Raw genomic sequence first — 18023 nt, 5'->3', positions numbered from 1 at the left:
ACTCTAATGAAATTGGAACTTCGGGTCACAACTGTAATCCATTCCAGGACTATGGTTACAACCTGATGTGGTCCTGACTGGAAGCACGACCATTTACACATGCACGGATCAAAAAAAACCCCAAAATGGCACCAGAGGAGAAATTGCTGCGGTGATTTTGGGGTTTGCTTGGCTGCCACCCAAAGATCTGTTCATGACCAGAAACAAAACAGAAGCAAAAATTCTGGTCATCACCTGATTTAGTCGTGAACAGATGTGTTCGTGACCACTGTATTTGGGTGTGTATAGAAATAACAATAGCACTTAGACTTATATATCGCTTTACAGTGCTTTTACAACCCTCTCTAAACTGTTGACAGAGTCAGCCTATTGTCCCCAACAGTTTTGGGTCTTCATTTTACCGATCTTGGAAGGATGGAAGGCTGAGTCAACCTTGAGCTGGTCAGGATCGAACTCCTGACAGTGAGTAGAGTCAGCCTGCAATACTGCATTCTTACCACTACACCACCACGGCTCTTATGTGTGTGTGTGTGTGTGTGTGTGTGTGTGTGTGTGTGTGTATGTATGTATGTATGGTATTCAGCTTTGTTCGGGTATTTTCCCACATCATTATAGCACAACTATAACGACGTGGGAAAATACCTGAACAAAGCTGAATACCATACATGTAAGTACCCGCAAAAACTTAAGAAAACATATGTATGTGTGTGTGTGTGTGTGTGTGTGTGTGTGTGTTTGATTAGAATAATCTAAAGATCAAGCTAATTCACAAAAAACCCAAGTAGTATATTCAAAAATAATAAAGCTTTATCTTTACTAATAGTATTTTAATGGTGATGATTCTATCCCATTGTTTCAGTGCCTACATCCACCTCTGCCAACACGGGGGCTCTTCCGATGGGAAAACTTCAATCCCTGTACACATATGGAGGGTGCCCATGTTAGACAAGACTGGCATTCATTTGTCAATTAGTTTATGAAGGGGAAATTTGATGTCCATCCATTGCCTCCTCCTGCCAAAAGCGAAAGTATTCTGAGTGCAATTCCACGGAGTACTTTAAAACCCTTTTGTGAATGAACATTATTCCAGAATGAAAAGTCTAATTATACTTCTCATTTCCATGATGAACTTAACAATTTTTGGAACTGGAAGAACGTACTATAGGAAAGCTAAAAGAAATTAGCATAAAGTTAAGCCTAATTGCCTAAATATTTATATCGGATGCCAAATTTGAGTGGGAGGATGAGTGGGTGGCATTCAAATCTCGAAACATTGCAAAGTGTCTTCAACATGGAGGCAAAAATTGTCCCAGGTGTTCCCAACCATCAAAGAGTCTTTTTAAAAGTTTATTTTTGGACTACTGTACAGTATGCTGCTTTTTATCGTTGCTTATGAGAGTTAACTTCTCCTCTTGCTTCAGCCTAGTTAAAATTATTGCAACTTTTAATGCATTGCATTTGGAAGGCAGATTTCCCTTGGTTAAACATTTTGGAATTTGTGTCCTTTTTAATTGCCCAGAATTCATGACATTAGTGTGGAAAAGCAATAAACATACAACAAGAATAAAAAACGCATTTAGACACCCAAAGCAAAATCAATGGCATATTATTTTTTCTTTATTGTTCCTAGTGGGACGCAGATTGGGGTATTTATTTATACCGAGAACTGCAAGAACACAAATGCCACGCTTGGGATGATGATAATGCTTGGTTGGGGGTGTGGAAAATAGAAAAACAACCATTGCCACCACAACCCTGCATCGCCCCCGTTTCTCTGTTTTGCAATAAAATATAATCATGTTTAGTTCTAAACCCTCACAACGCCAAGGACAAAGTTGAAGGTCAAGCCGAGTTGTCAGAAGGACTGGAATGCAGCAAAGAAACATTCAAGAGAGGAGAGGGCTGGCTGGTTTTGGACAAAGCATCTTTGCAACCGGGGAGGAGGAAGGACTGAAATCGCAAAGACAAAGGTTTCCTTTGCTTTATTCTTTTCTATTGCAAAAAAAAAATCCTTCCAAGGCTTTGCAAACAAAGGCTGCTTTGCTTCTGAAATAATTAGCCACGGGGAAGTATTTCTGCTGGCCTCCTCGGATTTTCAATGGCTGAACAAAGGGGAATTCCCAGCAGATGCTAGAGATTTTTCAGAAAAGAGAGGCTGGCTGGCAGCTGCATGCCAGAGAGTCACTAACCTGGGAGACGGTCTGCTTTTATTTCAAGAGGGCAACCTGGCGTGGTGCTAGTCTACCCAACAGCAAGGGGTAGATCCTTGGAAACATTCATTCGTGTTGGTGAGTGAAAGAATCAGCAGGTCAAGCCTCCGGGGCTGTTGATGGACAGCTACAGAATGGAGCACATGGCAGGATGCTTGCTGGGCATTGTCTGGAAGAAGGTGATTGGATTGGCCAAGCAGGAGTGTTGAGTCTGGAATATAATTAAATCCTTTTGCAATACAGACCCTAGGATGCTACCCATAAAGGAGAACATTGGTAGCTTGGGGTTGAGATGAGGTTGAAATCCTTGGTGCTTGTCTGAGCTTGGTTGTTTTCTTGCAGATGTTTCATGACTCAAAGTAGGCAACAATACCTTCATCAACAACAACTACAACATTAGCACTGATGATGTTGCTGTCAACCCTGAAGCTGACCTGACTGAAGCCCCCTTGGAAACTTTGGTGTTGCCACACTGGAGCTGAGGGATTGGGAGGCAGGATTTTAGGTAGCTCGAATTTTGTAGCCAAAGCAAAATGCTTTCTCTTGGGAACCAAGGTCATTCCCACACCTGGTCAGAGGAAGGCGGAGTGATGTCACCAGGCAACAAGATAGCATCGTGATTGGACCATGTGACTGATCGTTTTGAGAAAAGTGACACACTTTTACTTTTAATCAAGTGAGAACCTCGGGAACCTCCAGAGTTGGCTTTCACCAGATCTGTGCCAATATATATCCAATAAAGCTATTTGTTGAGGAATATATCTGCCTTGGAGTTTTGCTTTCTTTGGGTCTATTACTTGGAATAGAAGTCTCCAAACTTGGCAACTTTAAGACTTCAGTTGAAGTCCACAAGTCTTAAAGTTGCCAAGTTTGGGGACCCCTGACTTGGACCCCTGACAGTTGCCTAGCTTGGGTCATGAAACATCTGCAAAAAACAAACAAACAACCAAGCAGCAAGGACCCCTCATTAGGATGCTAATTTGGGCAGATGGGAAGACAGTTGTATTAGTCCACCAAGCTTCACAATGTCACTAAGAGCCCTGAGGCGTACACTCACTACCCAACTCTCTAAGCTTGGCTAATTTTAGAGGGAGGCAGGGTTGAGTGTGACTTAGTACACTGTAGGAACACAGAGAGGTTTTTTGTTTTAGTTCATTTTTGATTTAAACCAGTGCTTCTCAACCTTTGCATGTTTAAGCTGGGCAAACTTCAGCTCCCAGTGGCTCAATTCCCCCACGCTGGCTAGGGGCATTCTGGGACTTGAAGTCCACTAGCTTAAATTTGCAGAGGTTGAAAAACACTGATTTTTAAACTATACCCTACACTGGGCACCACAAATCAGAATGGCTGTATATTAGCATCCACCATCTAAGACAATCCGCCTTTGAATACCGATAGCAAGCAAACACATACAGAAGAATGTTATTATACCCTTGTGCTCTTCTTAAAGCAGCTAATTGGCCTCTGTGGGAATTTTACAGTTTTTATACTGCTGATGGGACTTACCAGGCTACATTTTTTTTCTTGTTAAGTTTAACAGTTTTAGTTTATGCGGTTTATTGTTTGCATTACGCTGTTATCTTGAACTCGATCATAAACTGTTTTCCCTTCCTGTAAGAAAAATTAAGAGATAGAGAGGGAAAATAAATATAGATTTATGCCACCTGAAGCCAGTCCCCTGTTCACTCTCTTGTCTAGAAGATAAAATATGCAAAGATCAATCAATAAAAATTATAGTATCAAGTCAACTCCTCACTTCCCAAGAAAAGATCAACTTCCCCATGGTATGATTTGTGGTATCTCGAAAGCATTTTTAATTTTCTTCCCACAATGTCGTATCTTGGGCTGTTTTAAGAATAGATGGGGGGAATAGTTTAGTCGAGGGATGGACTTCAACTCCCAGAATTCCTGAGCCAGCAGAAAGTCCACAGATTATAAGAATGCCATAGTTGCCCGCCGCTAGTCTAGCCTTTCTTTTCCTTGATCCTTGCTCTCCACCAGATTTCCTTGTTTTCCACCAGATCACCATTAAATGGAGCTGGGCTTCAATGCCATTACAGATAAACAGATGATCAGAGATGGAAGGGACCTTGTAGGTCATCTAGTCCAACCCCCCACCCAAGTGGGAGACCCTACACCATTTCTGACAGATGGCAGTCCAGTCTCTTCTTGAAAGGCTCCAGTGATGAAGCTCCCACAACTTCTGAGGGCAACTTCTGTTCCATCCGTTGATTGTTCTCACTGTCAGAAAATTTCTCCTTATTTCCAGGTTGAATCCTTGTTCAGTTTCCATCCATTATTCCTTGTCCGGCCTTCAGGTGCTTTGGAAAATAGCTTGACACCCCCCGCCTCTCTGTGGCAGCCCCTCAAATATTGGAAGACTGCTTCCTGTCTTCCCTGGTCCTTCTCTTCCCTAAATTAGTCATGCCCAGTTCCTGTAAAGCTTCATCGTATGTTTTAGTCTCCAGTCCCCTCATCTTCCTGGTTTCTCTTCTCTGTACTTTTTCTAGAGTCTCAACATGTTTTTTACAGCGTGGTGACCAAAACTGGATGCAGTAGAGGACCCCATAAAATAAGCTTGTATAACAGTAGTACTTTTGAGGACCTGAGATGGAAATCCATGATAAAACAGAGTAAGAGAGTTGGAAAGGGCCTTGGAGGTACTCTAGTCCAATTGCAATTATAGCAATAGCATTTAGACTTATATACCGCTTCACAGTGCTTTTACAGTTCTCTCTAAGCGGTTTACAGAGTCAACCAATTGCAGCCAAAAATCTGTGTTCTCATTTTACAACCTTGGAAGAATGGAAGGCTGAGTCAACCTTGAGCCAGTGAGAATCGAACTGCTGGCAGTGGGCAGAGTCAGCCTGCAATACTGCACTTTAACCACTGCACCTTGTGGATGGATGGATGATGGATGGGTAGGCAATAGCAATAGCACTTAGACTTATATACCGCTTCACAGTGCTTTACAACCCTCTCTAAGTGGTTTACAGAATCAGCTTCTTGTCCCCAACAATCTGGCTCCTCATTTTACTGACCTTGGAAGGATGGAAGGCTGAATCAACCTTGAGCCAGTCAGGATCGAACTCCTGGCAGTGAACCAAATTAGCCAGCAATACTGCATTCTAATTATTGTACCACCACGGTTCCTCCTTAAGCAGGAGACCCTAACTCATTTTTGCAGTTCAATCCAGGAACCCATTCTTACAAGAATGATAGAGGCATCAGGTCTGCAGTTAGTGGAGATTCCTATATGAAACCAGGAATCATGGAGATCAGAGCATCAAATCAGATTACTACCCACCTGCCTTCCATGGAAGACTCCTGCACGAGTCAAAAAGAGGGCTGTGAAAATATTTACAGATCCCTCACATCCCGGGCATAAACTGTTTCAACTCCTTCCCTCAAAATAAGGCTATAGAGCATTGCACTCCAGAACAACTAGACACAAGGATAGTTTTTTTCCCAAAGAGCCATCACTCTGCTAAACAAATAATTCCCTCAACACTGTCCAACTATTTACAAAGTCTGCACTACTATTACTGTTAATCTTCTCATTACTCCTTATCACCCATCCCCTCCCACTTGTGACTGTATGACTGTAGCTTTGTTGCTTGTATCCTTATGATCTGTATTGACTGTTTCTTAGTATGATTTGATTGCTTATTATACCCTATGACTATTATTAAGTGTTGTACCTGATGATCCTTGACTCTTGATGAATGTATCTTTTCTTTTATGTATACTGAGAGTATTTACACCAAGACAAATTCCTTGTGTGTCCAATCACACTTGGCCAATAAAGTATTCTATTCTATTCTATTCTATTCTATTCTATTCTATTCTATTCTATTCTATTCTATTCTATTCTATTCTATTCTATTCCAAAACCTTCATCCCCTCCTATGATTGTGATCTAATTGTAAAAAAATGAATTCTGTTCTAGATCTGATAATTTGTTGAAGAAACCCAGCCTTTGTTTTAGTGTGATGTGTGAGACAAACTACCATATTAAGACATCCCGTAGTTATTGGCTTGAATATCATTTGTTATTAGAACACAGTACTTGCGTTCATTAACTTTATTAACTTACATTTAAGGTTTAGTGCTTGGTGGGAAGCAGTCAGTTCTGAGCAACTATGATCAACTATGTAAGCATAACTTGATTTGTCCCTTCTGTAATTAAAGAAGAAAAAGATCCCAATTAAAGGGTAGAATTTTCATGCAGCATTGAGCCATGCTAGTATTAAAAATTAATCAGTAGTTTATCAGAAGCAGAGAAAACAGAGTACAACAGATAAGTGTTGTGCCAAATCTCCCTGTTGGACCAGGAACATATTTAGTCAAACAAATACGAGGACTTGGAACGATCAATGTGCGATAGCATACACACAATAAAAATTAATGCTGCCTATTGACTTATGTCATTTTTGGAAAGTGCCAGATATAATTGGCTCTGCAAACTCACCCATTGCATTCAAATGTGGTGTTTTTGTGATTTTCCGCGAACTATTTCTGAGCAAGAACATCAAAATCGGTGACCAGCAGGAATCTTGAAGACACCTGTATAATTCAGAAAATAACTAGGGGATGGAAGCGTATTATCGTCCTTTGAAGAATGGCCAGATCCAGATTCCCATAAAAGAATGAGATCAAATTATAATAATTCAATCAGAACAAGGAAGAAAGTGAAGAGAGTCCACAGTTTTGTTGATTTTATAGGCTGGGACACATAACTGTGTGTCTAATTGAAGAGAGTATTTGTAGCTTAAGGTTGAACTGTGGGGAACATGGGATTATTTGCTAAAGATGTCACCTTCAGCCATGGGGGCGCAGTGGTTATTCCAGGCTACTTCTGCTGACTGCCAGCTGACTGCTATTTGGCAGTTCAAATCCCACCTGGCTCAAGGTTGACTCAGCCTTCCATCCTTTCGAGATGGGTAAAATGAGGAGCCAGATTATTGGGGCCAATATGCTGACTCTATAAACCGCTTAGAGAGGACTGTAAAGTACTGTAAAACAGACTAAGTGTTGTTGCTATTGCTAGTTGGATTATGAAATATCTGCCACAAAACAGCCAAGCTCAGAGAGCACCAAGGACCCCACAATCTGCTTTTCTGCATCTGATCTGGACCATGTGTCTTATAGGCGACTATCTTCAGTCTTCATGGCAAGGGAACAACAGGGCTGCACGTTAGACCAGGGAGTTTTTTTAAAAAAAAAAATCTTGAAGAAGACAGATTGCCCAGAATATGACATACTATGGATGCCAAGTCATCTAGAGATGAGTTAGGTTTGCAGGATAATTTCCTGACTTAAAAATGTATAGATATCCCCCAAAAGCCAGACTGAAGGCTTTCAGGAAACATCAACAGCTATAAAGAATGAACTTCTAATGTAATTTCAGTCATGTTTCCTCTTTCCATGGAATGGATTACAACTCAGGCGTGACCTTTGGAAAGAGACATGATGAGAGAGCCATTGACAGAACTGAATGGATGAGTTCAAAATACTATTTGTGGACCCCTTCAAATATAGACAGTTCAGATGAGCCGTCTGCAATTTTACCTGCCTTCTCATTTCTTCTGTGCAGAGGTGGGTATTTAGCAGGTTCTGACCAGTTCTGGAGAACCGGTAACGGAAATTTTGAGTAGTTCAGAGAACCTGCAAATACCTCCTCTGACTGGCCCCGCCAACCCCATCTATTCTCCGCCTCCCATTGAGTCCCAGCTGATCGGCTAGGTCTCCTTTGGTTGCCCTAAACAGGAGAACAGAGCTGGAAAGCAGGTTAGTGGCGTGAGGAGGGATTTTGCAGTAACCTTCTCCCAGGAGTGGGGAAGGAACAAGGATTTTTCAGTATCCTTCCCGTGCCATGCCCACCAAGCCACACCCACCAAGCCACACCATGCCCACCAAGCCACTCCCACAGAACCTGTAGTAAAAAAATTTGAATCCCATCACTGCTTCTGTGGTTACGTTTTCCCCTTAATTGTTATTTCGTTTTCCATTCCGTTATCTTCCAAAGAAGTTGCGCGCCAACTGCATTTGTGCCTGGCATTTTTTCAGCTGTAGAGAACCTGTAGGAAGAAGGGCAAGGATAGGATGGCACCTCTGGTAGATTTAAAGCTATTCAAGACACTGTCCTATCAGGCCCTACTCTAGCATTCCAAGAAGGAACATTGGCAACCCAAGATTGAGCATTATGGACCAAGAGAATTCTTGCGAGTGGCCTATTTGGAACTATTTGGTTGCTTCTAGTCTTATCTGCCTGGCTTCCTTTGAAAGATGTATTTAGCTCCTTTAGTCAATTCACCCATGATTTAAAAAGTTATCCTAGCTGTCTGGGGGGTTGTGCAAAATCTGCATAGTTGAATGGAGCACTAGATTAAAAAAAAAAAAAAACCTCAGCATATCGGAAAAGCCATTTACTCTCATTGAGAAATACAAACATTTCATAAGGATGAGCATGGAAGAGCATTTTCAGTGTATTGATTCCACGTTCTGGACAGTTGAAAATGTACCAAAGAGGCTGAACACTGCAAGCCATTAGGACATGAGTCTTCGGGGGTTTATTGATTAGGTGCAGTAACACTGAACAAGGCAAATCAATAGCGAGGACAGATTATTCTTTGGGCTGTCATCACTCAGTTGTATAAACAATATCCCTACATCAGCAGAGTTATTGGAACAGATTAGCAGGGATTGTCTAGGGAATGGTTTTCTGAAAACCCTCTCTTGCTTCCAGCCACTGTTTGGTGAAGTGAAGGACTTCTACTGATCGCTTGCCGTTGCAGCTCATAAGAGAGCTATCAAATAGCAGTAGCACTTAGACTTGTATAGTGCTTTATGGCCTTCTCTCTAAATCAGTAAAATGAGGACCCAGATTGTTTGGGGGCAATAGGCTGACTCTGTAAGTCGCTTAGAGAGGGCTGTAAAGCACTGTAAAGCGGTGCATAAGTCTCGGTGCTACTGCTAACTATCAACCATCAGTTAAATTCTTTTGCAATCCGGACCCTAGGATGCTACCAATAAAGGAGAACATTGGTAGCTCGGGGTTGAGATGAGGTTGAAATCCTCGGTACTGTCTGAGCTTGGTTGTTTTCTTGCAGATGTTTCATGACCCAAAGTGGGTAACAACAACCACATTAGCACTGATGATGTTGCTGTCAACCCGATACATATCTTCTATGTACAATATCTATCATTGCCTATCTGTCTCTGTCTAGCTATTTATATTCTGTCTGTCTGTCTGTCTGTCCTCCGTCCATCTATCCATCCATCCATCCATCCATCCATCTATCTCAAGAGCTCTGGTGCAGTGGTTAGAATGCAGTATTGCAGGCTGACTCTGCCTAGCTCCAGGTTGACTCAGCCTTCCATCCTTCCAAGGTGGGTAAAATGAGGACCCAGATTATTGAGGGCAATGTGCTGACTCTGTAAACCGCTCAGAGAGGGCTGGAAAGCACTGTGTGTCAACTAAAAAGAATAAACCAATTTACCTTTTCTGAGATGCGGCTGGAGACTTTTGATTTGAATGAGGGTGGGTTTGTTGGAGGGCTGACACTGTGAAGCGGTATATAAGTCGAAGTGCTATTTCTTCTAAGAACTGTGGTGATCCACTGAACAACTGTGACCAGAAAGGTCATAAAATGGGGCCAAACTCGCTTAACAATTGTCTTGCTTTGGCAACAGACATTTTGTACTCAGTGGTGTTCGTTGAGTCAAGGACTCCCTGTATATTCAGGATGTGATGAAACAAACGGGCTCCATTCACATGCTTGATAATCTGATAATTAAGTGTTTGATATTTGATTAGCATGCGCGTTCAGACCCGGGGGCTCATTGGCACGTCACCGTTTAAACTCAACTCCTCGTTTTCTTCACAAATAAATGGCACCAGCAGGACTTTGGTGTCACTTCAAGGGGCTTCTCTCAACAATGCTTGACTGACTCTTGCCGTCACGAAAAGCTGCGCGTAATTACCACGGCTGACATCTTGGTGACTCTGAACAGATTTCACCCAACAACGAGGAAGGCGGTTTCGTTAAGAAAGACACCTGGCCTGCACAACTCTGAACTTTAACGGGGGTGGAAAAGGAGGAAAAAAAAAACATGCTTATATACGGATACAAAAACAAAGGCCCCTTGATTTCATGACGAATTTGAAAGCATGTCGAAATGCTGGGTTATTCGCTGAGGGCTTCGCTGTCAATCAAGCGGGGAGGTAGGCAGAAAATGAAAAAAAAAAAACAGTCTCCCCAAAAGCAAAGATTTTTGCTAATAGAAATTCATGTCTCTGCAATGAGGTGACATTTGATTTAGAAAGCAGGTGGATGGGGAAAAAAGCCTGAAGCAGGTAGAGATGCCTTCAATGGTTTACAACTACAGTCTCAACACTGTCTGAATGCTGGAGATATTATGGGATGGGTGGCAGTCATGCTTTGACCTGTTCTTGATCAGGAAAAAAAAGTATCACCTTTTTGTAAAAACAAAATTCCAATTAGTGGACGGTGCAAGATGCAGTTTAGTCCAACGATATTCAGCTGGCATGGAAGCCATTCCATGGCCATCTTGAAATTTCAGTATCTTTAGAACGGATCAATTTAAACTAGGGTTCATTCGAAACCAAGATGGGTTTTTTAAAAAAACCACATAATTTGTTTAGGCTGTCATACTGGGCTAAAGTCATGGTGGATGGGTTTACCCACTGGCTGAAGCCAAAGCCAAACAACCTCCTGAAGACTTTACTATGGTTTGAAATGATGTAAACATTGACACCAGAACAAACAGGCCACAGTTTCCATGCTGCCCTGAGAAGAAGTTGGTTTCACAGGGTGAACACCTGCCCTCTGCCCATAGATCAGGGGACCTGCTCAAAAGAAGGCCCCCTGGATGATGGGAAAACCACCTGAAGCCATCCTGGGTGAGTTATGTGGCCATATAACATTTATAAACAAACAAACAAACATTCCATGTTTCACCATGAGAGGGACGCAAGAACTCTATGGATTGGTATGGTATGAGAAGGGAAGGGAAGAGAAGAGAAGGGAAGTGAGAGAAGGGAGAGACAAAAGAAAGAAAAATAATGGAAAAAGGGAAAGGAAGAAAGAAGAAAAGAAGGAAGGGAAGGAAGGGAAGGGAAGGAAGGAAGGGAAGGGAAGGGAAGGGAAAAAGGCAGGCATCTCTGCCGGCTTAAGAGAGGCAAGAATTCTATGGATTGGGATGGGATGGGATAAGAAGGAAGAAAGGAGAGGGGGAGGGAGGAAAAGAGAGGGAGGGAGGGGAGGAAGGGAGGAAGGGAGAAGGAGGAGGAGGAGGAGGAAGGAAGGAAGGAAGAGGAAGGAGAAAAAGAAGGAAGGAAGGAAATGGAGACAGGAAGAAAGAAAACGGGAAAGGAAGGGAAGGGAAAGGCAGGCAGTCAGGAAAGAAGGAAGGGAGGGAGGAAGGAAGGAAGGAAGGAAGGAAGGAAGGAAGGAAGGAAGGAAGGAAGGAAGGGGAGGAAATGGGGAAGGGGAAGGAAAGGAATATCCAGCAAAAGGGTTCCACAGTCTTTGGGCAATTATGACTACAAGTGCATTACCTTGCAACATATTCTTATAGATCCCACTTGGGCCTTTTTCTTCCCCTCCCTTCTCTTTTTCTTTCCTTGCTCCAATCAGATTTAACAGAGTTATGGCTCTTTGAAATTATTTACATTATATATAAAAAAGAAACATTTTACAAATTCCCCACCAGTGAGCTCATTAGTATAAATGATGGGCCATGAGTTCAGAATTCAAGTCAGCAGGTTTTTTTTTTAAATCTCTCTCTCTCTCCCCCTCTGCCCCGCCATTCCCCAAAGTTATCACCAGCTATTTTTCACTATAATGCAGCAGCTGAAGAATATTTGATAGCAGGAAAATTGGTCTCCAGAGCCGGGGCTCAGGAGGAAAAAAAAAAAAAAAAAGATTTCAGAGAAGGGATGTGAGACCTCTGCCAGATGCAAAGGTTCGTTCTTCGATATAATCAAAATTAGCACACATCCATTGTCTTTTGTAAATTAGAAATGCTCGCAGTGCTTATCCTTTGGACTGAATTGGTCTGCAACTCCCAGTCTAAAGATTTAAAGTGGGAATATGAATCATCTCGAGGATCTTGCATTTCCCCCAATTTTGCATGTTGCTTTTATTTTCGTCACACCTTCCATTGCTCATCCTATGCTCACCGTATCTGCAAAAGCTTTCCACTTCCCTTGCCTTCCCCCTCCTTTCCTTCCTTCCTGCCTTCCTTCCCTCCCTCCATCCTCTCCTTTCCTTTCCTTCCTTCATCCCACCCTCACTCTTTTCCTCCCCTTCCCTCCCTCCATCCTCTCCTTTCTTCCTTCATCCGTCCCTTCCATTCCTTCCTCCCTCCCTGCCTCCTTCCTTCCGTCTTCCCTCCCTCCCTCCCTCCTTCCCTCCATCTCATCCCATGCTATCTCATGCCATGCCATGCTATGCCATCCCATTCTTGGTGAGACATGATTCTGTGGAATATTTATTTGTTTGCTTGTTTCTGGCCATGACTACCGGAGAACTACAAACATGCACCGACTCCAAAGAGTTAAGTTTCTGCCTGCAATTGTAGCCCACAATAGAGGTGGCAACCCTGGAAAACTGATATCTGGAAGCCTTTGGAAAGCTAGCCAAAGAGACAGGCAGAGATATAAAGCCAGACCACAATTTGAAGGGTCTATTAGAAAATGCAGACTGTACAATTGTAGTTCTGTAAAATCGATGCCAGTAGATATGACAGTCAATATTATCAAGGAGATGAAAATTCTAGGCTGTGTCATCAGCATACAAATCAATATCTCTGTGTGTGAGAGAGAGAGGGGAGGGAGGGAAGGAGAGAGGGAGATACTTGTGCTTATAGCCCCCAACTAGATTGCTAGACATTCGTTTAATCCTGCAAAGAGATGCTGCGTGTATCAACCCGATTTATTCTTGCATTTTCAACTAAGCAAGATGATCAAGGAGCAGTGCAACCGACAAAATCATGCAAGTGACAAGTAATCAGCAAATCAAAAAAAAAACCTCACACTTAAAACATCATTAAAAATACAGCCAAATGGCCCCAAAGCCAATTCCATAAAAGCATATAACTGGATCCCATCCCAATGTACTTGTCCACAAACAGCAACATTTACCATCTGCATAATAAGTGCAACGAAAACTTGTATGGTTGTGTTTGGTACTTGGAAATATTGCAACTCAAAGTGCATGTCCCAATTCCAAAAAACCTTGACTGTTTTCCTGCTTTAAAACAACCCAACATAATTTCAGGAGCAGGAAGTCTCCTGTATTTGGTGGAAAAAAAAAATAAGAACACCTTTTTGTTGACATTTGACACTTCATTAACTTTTAATTTACACTGAATGGACCAGGAGAAAAATGATAGACTTTTAAAGGAAACATATCAGTGTTTTAGAAGGACAGATGTTCTGTTCTCTGTTGCCATCCTTTGTTCTAAAGGACTTTTAGGTCCAATTTTTTTAGAGATGTAATTGCAAATTTCATTCAGTTGCATAAGGAGCAATCACAAATGCTGCTGATATTGTGCAGATCAAAACCTGAATAATTATATCTTCAAATATTTATTCAGGGAGATATACAAAGCTGCATGGGTTCATTAATTCATCTGTGAAATAAATCAATTAATGGCTTTCATTGAAGAACTTAAAACAACACATGCTACATAATTAAGCAAGCCGCAAGCGTTTTATAGAAGGGCTGCAACCCGCTTAATTGTGATTAATCATATGAACTCTGGTTAAGTAATCAATTAATCTCTATTGAGTTAAACTAGCGCCAATCTTCACATGGGTAAAAACAAAACAGTTTCTTCCCAAATGATGCATGTATGTGCTGTTTTATCTTTTTTTAACACTTGTATTGAACGCTGTCTGAGACTACTAGCTACAAAAAACTAAATTTTGTCCTTTGGCTAAAATATGCACAACCGATTGATTAATTAGGAAGGCTCCCTTTTCAATTGAAGGATTTCCAGATGTGGTTTGCAAGCACCCAATGCGGAGTTTTATTAGAAAGGAATTCTGCAAAGTTGTGGTCCATGGGATCTCGAGATGATTAAGTTAGGGACAACTGATCTAACTGGTAAATCTACACAGGATCTGATTTGCAGATCCCAGATTCAAAGTCTTTCAAAATAGATGCACGAAGAAACTCTGTTTCAAAACCGGATTGGCTTCCACTAATCTGAAAAACAACAACCCAATGCTAAAACAGAGAGGCCCAAAATGTAACCCAGGACCAGTTGAACTAACTTAATCTTCATTTGGATTGTACCTGAATATCATGCTAAACCACCCTTGTACTTTACTTCTGTCTAATTGGATCTTTTAAAAGTTAAGATTGACATTACATTTAAAAGACTGAGCATAACACCTTTTATAAATGCATATGTCAGCCACTGTCAGATGCCTCTAATAAATGCTTAACATTCAGATTGTGTGATGATAAAACACAACTAGCAATAATGAATACGTTATTGTAGGTTTGCAACTGAACTCAGAAGTTAAGGTTTGGGGCCAAAGCCCCACCGTGGTGCATTTAAAAGCAGAAGACACAGAGAAGAGGCTTGTCATGGTGCTAAGCAAACATCTCCCCTATTTTTCCTCTGCCTCCTAAATTGACCTCAGAGGTGGACTGGCTTCTAAGGCAAACATAATCTACCAAGGGATGTTTCTTAAGGCTGAGGTAAATATTGGAAAAAATTCTCCATTCTCCTCTTCATCTTAAATGAACGCCAGGACTTACAAGCCAGCTTCCTGAGATGATGGTGCTGTTCATTACAAATAAATGAAAGCAGTGTAGGAGGACAAAAAAATAAATGTTGAGATTCTAGAAAAACTCTCAGAGAAGTCTCAGAAAGTGCAGAAAAGAGCAACGAAGATGATTAGGGGGCTGGAGGCTAAAACATATGAAGAACGGTTGCAAGAATTGGGTTTAGTTTGATGAAAAGAAGGACTGTGGTGACTTGATATCTGATGTTCCAATATCTAAGGGGCTACTATAAAAAAGAGGGAGTCAAGCTATTCTCCTTCTGGCAGGACAAGAAATAATGGGTGGAAACTAATCAAGGAGAGAAGCAACTTAGGACTAAAGAGAAATTTCCTTGACAATGAGAACAATTAAACCAGTGGAACAGCCTGCCTTCAGAAGTTGTGGGTGCTCCATCATTGGAGGCCTTTAAGATGAGTCTGGAATGGGGTAGGGTTTCTTGTCTGAGCAGTGGGTTGGACTAGAAGACCTCCAAGGTCCCTTCCAACACTTCCAACTTATTTTGTTATTCGGTAAAGACACCCATTATTTAATTCTGGGATGTTCTTGATCTGTGGCTGCTTTCCATGCCGAACACAAAATATTCTCTTTCTTATATGCCCTTCCAAATTATGGTGCGAGGACGCTAGCCATAAGGAAATTGATACCAGAAGTTATCAAATTCAGAAGTTTTATGTCAAACCAGGAAAGCACATCTCCAAAGCCTTTTGAAGTGCCTGGAGCTCATCAGAGATCATGTGCAATTCTTATTTTTATTTTTTTTAAGTAGGACAGAACAATGAAGGAGACACTCCCACTCAAATATTAAATACTTCACAAAGATTAAACAATTTGCTCTTCACCAGGTAATTAATGAAACGCAATTTAGGATACAATAGGTAATTGGGTTTATTTTTCATTATATCTTTTTCAATGGGATTGAGCAGAAGGACAACAGAAATGGAAGGCAGTTTTTACCCAAATTGTTTTTCCAATGTGAAATAGAGGGGGCACTTATACCATGTGTGTTTCTAGCTAGTGTAGGGAAGTTGAGAAGCTTAAATATATAGACATATTTAATATAGCTGGTTTATTGATCAGCTAGTTACAAGGTAGACAACTCTTCTTTAATTGACAGCTCTAGCAAGCACCATATCATATAACATGATTTACTTGTGTCTGTTAGACAGCAGCATTAGCCAAGATTGTGTTGCAAACTATCAGCAGGGCAATTGTCAACTAAGGAGGTGTGAAGCACGAAAAATTCAATCTACTTTAACCATGTTATTACTGTCCTACAGGTTTTTTTTATTGAGGAACAATAAAGGAATCTGCTTAGAATTGTAGTGTGTCTTTCTTGGATTTGGCCCGACAGAAATTAAAATTAGATTTTTAGAATCTATGAAAACAATGAATCTCCCACTGGACCAAGTAGAATTCCTAGCTACAAGGCACACAGTGCTGCCTTTTTTATTTTCCACCATAAAAGTTTGATTACCAGCACTGAAATCCTTCAGGTAGGCAAAATGTGGTCTCCAAAATTGAAAACCGAGCGCTAAAACTGAAAGACCCTGGCATGGCTCAGGAAATGTAATTTGGTTCATCAGTAAAATGAAAACTGAACCAGGTCTAGAATATAAGTTGCCTTATACAAGTCAAATAGCTGTGCATTATTTGCATGGGTTGGCAATAACTTTGCAGGGTTTAGAGGGTTTTTTTTTAGATATGCCAAGGTTGAAATCTAAAACCACATTTTCGTCTTCCAATGAGCTACAGTGAGCCCTTCCTTGTTACAGAAATGGACGGAGAATGAAACATGGGACCTTACTACAAAATGTCTGTTGAAGAAATCAATTTTGTACTCAAAGCTTCATTGGATTTTTCAAGCTCTTGAATGTTTGTCCAGGAGAATTGTTCTCAAAAATCAAGCATAGGTTGTGACAGAACAGAACACATAGCAATGTGACAATTGCGGTTTAGGAATGTGGTACCATCTAAGTTCAATTAGAAGCTGTTGAGTTGTGTTGGGCACAATTTAATCTGCATTCCTGCCCTGAGCAGGAAGAAATGGACTCAGTGGCACAAATTAGCTCTTCTGACTCTAGAATTCTCTGCAGATAATAGAGGTTTTAACTAGACTTTGGGATGGTCACTGTCTTATGCAGTGCAATATTCAGTGGAAATATCATCATTCTACCACATTGAAAATGGACTTTTGAAAAAGGCCACACAACAGAAAGAGAAGAGATATGGAAAAAAAAATCAAACAAGGGGCCCCATTTGGGCTTAACTGTCGCTTCTAAAGCTGTGTAGAAAATGATGAAATCCATCACTTTACATGCATTGTAATGTGTCCCTAAAACAAGTTGTAGCAGGCTACGTAACTAACATCATACATGCAAGTTTGAGCCTCAGACTACGGTTGCATTGCTGTGAAGTCATGCCATTTTATCCCAAGGTCACGAGAACTTACGAAAGCTTTGTGGATGGAGGTTTCGAAAATAAATAAATAAATAATAATCCCCACTCAGACATTTTTTATGTTTGCATTTCGTAAACAAAATCGTCAATATGGCGAGATTGGAAAAGGTTACATGGCTGTGACAGTTTAATTTCAGCCACACGATGAATCCATTTTCTCTTTCTGACACCAGGTTGCAATTTTGTGCCATCCAATTCAAAATCAATGCAGGCAATAACCTATCTATAGAAAGCCATATTTTTTTTTTTTGAGCCTAGGCAGTACTATAAATATGTTCCCGACGGGTGCAAGCAGTTAAGAGAAAAACCCCCAAAGAATAGAAGTGATCTGAATGAGGAAGGCACTGCTCTCTAAAATGTTTGCAGCCTGAGAAAATCTTAGTAGCTTTTAAATCTACTTCACCTGAAGAAGCTTTAGATAAACATCCTAGCCAGGAATAGGAGAAATAGACTTCATGGAGTCCCAATGAAGAGTAGACACCTCTCTGCTGTGTAAGGAAAAGAAGGACTAGGGGTGACATGCTAGCAA

This window comes from Pseudonaja textilis, chromosome 11 (assembly GCF_049901715.1).
Source record: "Pseudonaja textilis isolate UNSWEBS1 chromosome 11, rPseTex1.2, whole genome shotgun sequence".
Lineage (NCBI taxonomy): Eukaryota > Metazoa > Chordata > Lepidosauria > Squamata > Elapidae > Pseudonaja > Pseudonaja textilis.
The sequence above is the reverse complement of the archived record's forward strand: the minus strand, read 5'-3'. Positions refer to the sequence as shown.